An 8687-nucleotide genomic window follows, 5' to 3' on the forward strand; every position below is an offset into this window, starting at 1 on the left:
TTAAGAAAAACTTAAATATTTTAAAGAAACATTCAGGACTAAAAGGAGATCAGATGGTTTTTATTTTGTTTGTTATTACTTTTTTAATTTTATTTTGTTTTGGAGCCACACCCAGTGACACTCAAGAGTTATTCCTGACTCAATGGTCAGGAATTACTCCTGGTGGTGCTCAGGGGTCCCTATGGAATGCTGAGAATCGAACCCAGGTCCTCCATATGCAAGGCAAATGTCCTACCCTCTGTGCTATCACTCCAGCCTGAAATAGGATGTTTAAACCTAAGAGGCATTGGAGCTGGAGTGATATGTCTACCTTACTTTTAGTCCTATCACCATAAAAGTAGATTTCCTATCAATAATGTGATTTTAGGTACATAAAAAAAACCTTATGAAGTCTTATTTTCTTCTTCTTTGTTGATGAATTATGATAATTAAATAAGTCAGGGTCATCTAATGAGATTTCATATGGATGGCTTTTATGCCCATAGATTCAAAACAATTTGTTCTGAAAAATTAAAGATTTTTTTCAACTCAAAACATTAGTGGAACATTTTGTTTTGACTTTGGAGATACTCAACTTGGGGTTTGAAATTACTGAGTTCCAAAAAGGAAGTTACAAGCACCTCTAATACCTCAGATCTCAAATATTTGAAAAGCCCAATTAGTTTCTCTAGTCCCAAGACAGAGTGATGAGGGCAAGTAGAAGTCAGATAGGAAATCATTAAACTAAAACTCATTTTTAAAAGTCTTTTGGGTGCCTCAGACCTAGTTATGGCAGTAATTTTTTGTAATAGAATGAGATTCATTTATCAGTAGACTCAAACTATCCTGAAAGTTTAGAGGAATCATAGCAATCATAGAACAAAGACCTGCTGACTGATATTTAATATTCAAGCTTCATTTCTTTCCTTAATGATAGAATACCTACTTGGGGGAGGGCTTCCATATGTACAGCTATAAGAATCATATATCTCAATTTTACAGGTAATTGCAGCTAATGAGATGTATAAAGAATGTGCTGAGTGGTGCTCTGGAGAAAATTCTTTAAATGGAAATCCACTCAGTCAAATAGTTCTTTTTGGGTTTCTCTTCTTCCTTCTGAGTCAAGAGTTGATACAATGGTCAATACTCCAGCTGCCTTCTTGCAGCAGAGTATATCACTCCTACCTTAGGAATTGCAGAAGAATGAGCCAAAAGCATTGACCCTTATTTCCTGTAATAGTGCAATCCTCACCCACTTAATTATATCATGTTTACAATAAACTCATTTATACCTTCACTCTTGAAACTTGACTTTGCATTGGTAGTTAGACAATAGGGTTATCTGGACTATGTCACTCAAACTGGTCTTGTGACCAATCGGTGCCTCTCTGCCTGTGAATGCTCCCAGAAAACCCCTAAGTTTAAAAAATAAGATGAATTAACATTTTTGAAAATCACATTTGAAACCCCAGAATCCTTTTTGCCATGTGTTTACAGGTCACAAGTCAGCCTAGAGTCTCAAGTCTTATGGAGAAATGAATCTCACCTCCTGCAGCTTTCACCTCTATCTAGCCCATTTGATTTTTTTCTCTGTACCTTTAGTATATTTCTCTTTTCATATAAACAAAATCCTAAGAGATTAAAGCCTCATTGGCTTGACCTCATTTTACCTTCTCTCCTTGAAAGCCCTAAAGCCATAAAGAGTCACTGATTTATTTTGTCCCCCAATTCACAATACAGACCAGGCAAAGGGCCTGGGTCGAGGTGTATATGGGGTGCATTAACTGTACTTCCTCTTTGTATACAGTCAGTGTAAAGAATACAGCCTGTTTAGTGCAGTCACAGAAATACTTACACTGAGAACTATCATAACAAAATGTGACTGAATGAGGGAAGTAGAAAGCCTGTTTAGAGTACAGGTTCGTGTGGAATGGGGAGGAAGGACACTTGGGATATTGGTCATGGGAATGTTGCACTGGTGAAGGATTATTTATACATACATATATATATATATATATATATATATATATATCAGAAAAAAAAGAAAAGAAAAGATAAGGCCTCCCAATTCTTACCACAAGAGTCACTGATTTTAAGGTGACTTGTAATTTTTGTGGGTGGAGGGTAGAGAGGTGTTGCAAAGACACACAACTTAGTCCAGAACTTGACTGTATGGTTCAAGGTACAATCAAGAATTTCCACACGTATTCTTGAACTTCTCACCCCACTAGCTGGCTCATTATTGTAATTCGAAAACAAGAAGAAAGAACTCTTGAAAGTTAAGAAGGGTGTAATTCTATACTTTAAACTAATTTCCAATAATTTGTTAAAGCTTAAAGCTTTTCTAAGAGTAAAATTCTTCTTTATGTTTGGAAACCAGGAAAGTGATCTTGATAACTCGTATCCAGTAGGTCACCTGGGACCATGGGATTTTCAGGGATTCTTGTTATCTCCTTTGAATGAAAACACTTGTAATATGTCAAAGAATAGCATGGTATGGTAGATGACAGTGGATGTTAGATTTCTTTTTAAAATTTTTTTTGGGGGGGTCACACCCGGTGGTGCTCAGGGGTTACTCCTGGCTGTCTGCTCAGAAATAGCTCCTGGCAGGCACGGGGGACCATATGGGACACCGGGATTCGAACCAACCACCTTTGGTCCTGGGTCGGCTGCTTGCAAGGCAAACGCCACTGTGCTATTTCTCCGGGCCCTTCTTTTTAAATTTTTATTTAAAACATTGTACTTTACAGCTATTCATAGTTGAGTTTTAGACATACAATGTTTCAGCACAAATTCCACCACCAGTGTCAACCTCACTCCACCAATGTTCCCAGAATTCCCATGCCACCACCAATAAATAGAAAGTGTAAATGAACTCTTTCCCAAAGAAGACATATAAATGGGTGGTAGGCATATAAAAATATCTAATGTAAATGAAAATCAAAACAACAATGAGATGCCACCAGTAAAATGGCTTATATAAAAAATACTGGAAATAATGAGTGCTGGAATGCATGTGGGAGAAAGATACCTCATTCATTGTTGGGAAAGTTGATTGGTTCAGCCTCTATGGACAACAGTATGGAAATTTCTCAAAAAAAAGTAAAAATAAATATTCTCTATAACACAAAGATTCTGCAGTGTTTTTGTTTTTTTTTTTTTGCATATTCTCCACAACCACAAAAATATTTATTCAAAAAGATGCATGCCTACCCATGTCCATTAAAAAATTAAGTACAATACTGAGGACATATTAGTACTTAGCACAATAACTAGGCTATCGAAATAGCCCAAATGTCAGCTGTGGATGAATGAATCAAGAAGAATGATACAGGGACAGGAGAGATAGCATGGAGGTAAGGTATTTGCCTTGCCTGCAGAAGGACAGTGGTTCAAATTCTGGCATTCCATATGGTCCCCTGAGCCTGTCAGGAGTGATTTCTGAGCAGAGAGCCAGGAGTAACCCCTGAGCGCTACTGGGTGTAATCCAAAAATAAACAAACAAAAAAAAGAAGAATGATACAAATGTCAGAAAAGATAAAATCATAAAGTTTGCTTCACTATGGATGGAATTAAAGGGCATGATGTTAAGTGAGATATGTCAGAGAAAGAGGAGAAGAATAAATCCCAGATGAATGATAAATATTGTATTCACTTATCTGTGGAATATAAAAAATAAAACCAAAATAGATAGACAGTACTGAATGATGACAAACTCCTGGCATTGAAGTACAAAACCAATTATCTATCAATGAAGGGAGAGATGGGGAAAGAAATCTCTAGAAATGATTTAGGGACAGTGTGAAGGATTGTGGACACTGGTAAGCAAGGGGGCATAGAAATTTTGCATATAGACCACACAAAACTTAAACTATTGTAAGTCCCTACACTATAATTTAAAATACGTATTTAAATATATATTAAACAAAAATTAAAACTACTAAGATAAGAAAAGAAAAACACCGGGGCCGGAGAGATAGCATGGAGGTAAGGCATTTGCCTTTCATGCAGGAGGTCATAGGTTCGAATCCTGGCACCTCATATGGTCCCCCGTGCCTGCCAGGAGCAATTTCTGAGCGTGGAGCCAGGAATAACCCCTGACAGTTATAACCACAAAAACCACAAAAAAAAAAAAAAAAGAAAGAAAAACACCAAGAAAATTTAGTGAATAGTTTAGAAAGGGGGGAAAATGTAAAAAAAAAAAAAAAAAAAAAGAAAAAGAAAAGAAAAGAAAAAAGAAAAAGAAAAACACCAAGAAAATTTAGTGAATAGTTTAGAAAGAGGGGAAAATGTAAAAAAAAAAAAAAAAAAAGCTTAGATGCACTTCCTAGATCGTCAATCTTTCTCCAGGTGAGATTGACCTCAAAGTAATACCCTGATGGCACTTACGAACCAGAAGTAGATTTGTTTTCCTTCTACCTGTATCCTGGAAGTCTCCAGATTTGACCTCTGCTATCTCTTTGGGAACACCGTCATGCCCTCTGTTTGCTCATCCATCCTCCAGCTCCATCCACTCATCACACAGAAAAGTGCTTGTGATGATAATGATGTTGATGATGATGATAAGAAATCATAGATCCTTACATTGCAGCCAAAGGAGAGGTAGGACCATATGGCATTGAATATAAGCTTAGAATCTAAAAAGGGCATGGAAATAACAAATTAGAAATAGCAAAAAAGTCTCTGAGAGAAGGTAATAATACTCAGCCTAATCAATTCCTCTGAGAGCTCCCACTGGGCTGTACTACAATTATTCTTGTCAAATCTTTGTAAAATACTACAAGACAAGTCGAAGTTTCATAGAGACAAGGGCGAGTCTCATAGAAGCTGACCAAGAGCAATGAATGAAGATAATAGCATTGAAGGTTTGAACAGTGTCAGCCACAGTGATAACCTCTCAGCTAATGACACTAGAACACCATGATGAGGAGCTTAATTGAAATCAAATTTTTGACTGTAGCAATAAAGGGTTAAATGCCCTAGGCTGATGAAAAATGATCCTGTTGGAAATTATAGGCATGTATTTTTCCTACTATTTCCTATTAGAGCCTAATGGCTTTGATCCTTGAGTTTAGAATACAAGAAACATATATAGGTTTCTATATGCTGATCTTTTGTCACGTAGCACACAATGCTAAGCAGTTATTTACATTATTCAGTTAAGCTGAATTAAAATGCATAACAATTAAACATTAAGGAGTGAAAAATGTTTCTGAAAGTTCTTCACGTAACAGTAAGATTACTTAAAAATACAATAGCTAGCATTGGAATAGGGAGATAGCTCAAAAAATACTAGAGTGCAAGCTTTGTAAATAGGAGTCTTAAGATCTATTCTCAACATCATGTGATCCCTTGAGAACTATTGGGTTTTAAAAAATTATTTTCCCCCACAACATCACAATGGGATATAAATAGAGGCATCCATTTTGAAATTTGCACTTCTAGTTCCTAAATTATTATGTTATATCAATGATAAAATTAGATCTTGGGAAAAATTATAACTTAGTCTGTTCAGTAAGGACAGGGATATGTGGAGATGGAAGTACATGGTCTGTGACTCAAGTAGTAGAGAACATGCCTGGTATCTGAAAAGCCTTCTTTCTTCCCAGAACTGCCAGAAATAGTCCCTGTAAGTTTTTACAGGCAATAAAAAGTGACATTTTAAGGTCTAACATTATTTTCTATTGATGGAAAATGCAAAAGAAATGATGATGTGTATAGTGCGTATATAAAGTCAAGAGATATAAAATGCATTCAGGCACTTTGATAACAATGGAAATTAAAATTTTATTAGATATTAATGTTCATAAGTATGTCAAAATTGGGTCTTTTGAAAAATAGCAGATATCCCTCAGAAACTGTTAAAGTAAATGAAAATGCAAATTGAAAGGAGGGCTAAAATAATCTTACAGTGGATCTTATAAATACTCAGCTCTGAAATAATGTTTCCAAGAAAAAATATGTAAAGAAAATTGCCAAATTGCCTTATCTTTTCCCTTGAAGACTGAGTCAAACAGTACTTTATTGTGTTACATTCTTTCTGGCCTTGATTCTGAATCCATCATTCCAAATGAACGTTCTATAATCATTAATATATGTGTTTTTAAAAATTTAAGCTTACAGAGAAATTTGAAAACATAGCGTCAAGTTTTTAAGTAGGTACAAGAAAATGATTGTATTCCAAAGAGCAAAGTCATCAGGAACTTTTATAGATAAAGTTGAATGCTAAAACTGCTCACTCTTTTTAGGATCCATTACCCACATAAGCATGTTTTAGGTTTATTTATAAAAATCTCATTGATTCCAAATGGATTTCAACAATTCAATGTTTTCTCCTTTGGAATGTAAAAATCTGATTTGCTAATGACTGTAATAGATCCTATTCTGAAATTGGCATCTGTAAATGCAGGAAGTTTTGAATGGCAGAGGAGTCTAGACACATTCCATATCTTCTCCACTTATCCAAAGGAAGTTAACAAGCCAAAGACAAGATAATGTGTATGCAGTATTTGTGTCACCACATCCAAAGCAGAATTGCATTACATAAAATGACAAGAGATGGCAATACTAGTATTCCAGATATTTGTCTCAGGTTTTTTTTTTTTTTTTTTTTTTTTTTTGGACAATTCATTTGTACCTAAGAGCACTAACTTCTATCCCCAGAAGAATATGGTCCTCTGAGAACTACTGGGCATGAAAAAGTATTCTATCCCCCACATCTTCACAATGAGATGAAACAGAGACATTCATTTTTAATTTGCAATTTTGATTTCTAAATTATTGTTATATCAATAGTGATATTGAAACCTTAGTCTATGCTTAAAAGGTAACATATATTATTTAATTCCTGACAAGGAGACAGGCTTTGAAATGGGTTTGAAATTTGGGGACAATGGTGAAGGGAATTTTACACTGGTGGTGGAATTTTTATTGGTATGGAGTGGCAGAAACAAAAGTATTGAGTTATGACAAATATGTAAATCATGGTGTTTAAGTAAAGTAATGTATTTAAAATTTTCTTTTAATAGTGTCTTTTTATACTTTAATATAGAAATGTTTGTTGCCATGAATTTATTATTATTATTATTATTTTATGATTATTATTATATTTTATATAATTATATAAATATCATTATTTTATCATTATTATTAGTGTTTTGGCTGCATCCCATAAATTTTAATGTGTTGTGTTTTAGAAAAAATTTATCCAAACTACTTTGATTCATTCTGTAATTTCTTATCTTATTTAGGATTTAACCAGTTAAGGATTTGTGTATTGTTTAACAATATTTGGGAAATGTATAAGTATATTTTTATTAAAGATAATTTATCTTGTGTTAAGAATAGCATAATGTGGGACTGGAGAGATAGCACAGCGGTAAGGCATTTGCTTTGCATGCAGAAGGACGTTCGAGCCTGCCAGGGGCGATTTCTGAGCGTAGAGCCAGGAGTAACCCCTGAGCGCTGCTGGATGTAAGCCCCCTCAAAAAAAGAATAGCATAAAACACCATTCAATCTTTTTAGACTTTTATCAAGATAGGTTTTGTGGCCTGCGGTGGTGAATATTCCCATATATTTTTGAAAAAAGAATATATATCTATACTTGCTGAGTATGTATAGATGATTGTATTTCAGTTGTTAGAATGTTTCAATAAATACCAATGCTTTTTATACTTATATTTATTCTATTTATTGAGAGTAGTGTTTAATATGTCCAAGTTTTACTGTGGATTTTTCTAATTCTTACTTAGTTCTGTAACTTTTACTTCTTATATTTTGAAATTCTTTTTAATGTATATATAAATTTGAGTGTATATTTAATATATAATTTGTGTGTATATAAATAAATATGCTGTAGCAGTGAATTAGATGAATAGAAATAGATTGATCCTTTAATTACAGTTAAATGACCCTCTTTACCTTTACTAATTAATATACTTGCTTTGAAGTCTACTCTGTGTGACAACATATGACTTGTGAGCTTTCATGATTAGAATTTGCACAGTATGTTAGTTTTTATATATTTATGTTCTATATATGGTTTTGATTTATTGAAAATATTATATAAATAGTATGCAACTGCATGTTGTTACTTCAGCTGTTACTATATATTTAGTGATTCTTCAAAAGATCATATATATCTTTAACTTATAGTCAAACTTGAGTTAATATAATAACTTTCTATATATTAGATATTATATTATTACCACCTACTAAACTTACAAAAATATAATTCTGCTTTCTTCTTATCCTTATACTATTATTATTGCTTTCTTAATTTCTTTCTTTTTTCTTTTTCTTTTTTTATATATTTTATTTAAACACCTTGATTACATACATGATTGTGTTTGGGTTTTAGTCATGTAAAGAACACCACCCATCACCAGTGCAACATTCCCATCACCAATGTCCCAAATCTCCCTCCTCCACACCAACCCCCGCCTGTACTCTAGACAGGCTTTCTATAACCCTCATATGTTCTCATTATTAGGATAGTTCAAAATGTAGTTATTTCTCTAACTAAACTCATCTCTGTGGTGAGCTTCATGAGGTGAGCTGTAACTTCCAGCCCTTCTCCCTTTTGTGTCTGAAAATTATTAGGCACTAGAGGTAAGGTGTCTACCTTGCAAGCGCTAGCCAAGGAAGGACCACGGTTCTATCCCCCGTTGTCCCATATGGTCCCCTCAAGCCAGGGGCAATTTCTGAGC

At 34.2% G+C, this 8687-nt stretch overlaps 1 non-coding gene across 1 annotated transcript; it reads right to left on the bottom strand.

Annotated features, from left to right (window-relative positions):
* Positions 1-1694: 1694 nt before the first annotated feature.
* LOC126002696 (small nucleolar RNA SNORA51) lies at positions 1695-1830 on the bottom strand. The gene has a single exon (XR_007493368.1). It is a non-coding gene; the product is annotated as a small nucleolar RNA SNORA51 (small nucleolar RNA).
* Between the last annotated feature and the right edge of the window lie 6857 nt (positions 1831-8687).

Source organism: Suncus etruscus, chromosome 2 (assembly GCF_024139225.1).
Source record: "Suncus etruscus isolate mSunEtr1 chromosome 2, mSunEtr1.pri.cur, whole genome shotgun sequence".
Taxonomy (NCBI): domain Eukaryota; kingdom Metazoa; phylum Chordata; class Mammalia; order Eulipotyphla; family Soricidae; genus Suncus; species Suncus etruscus.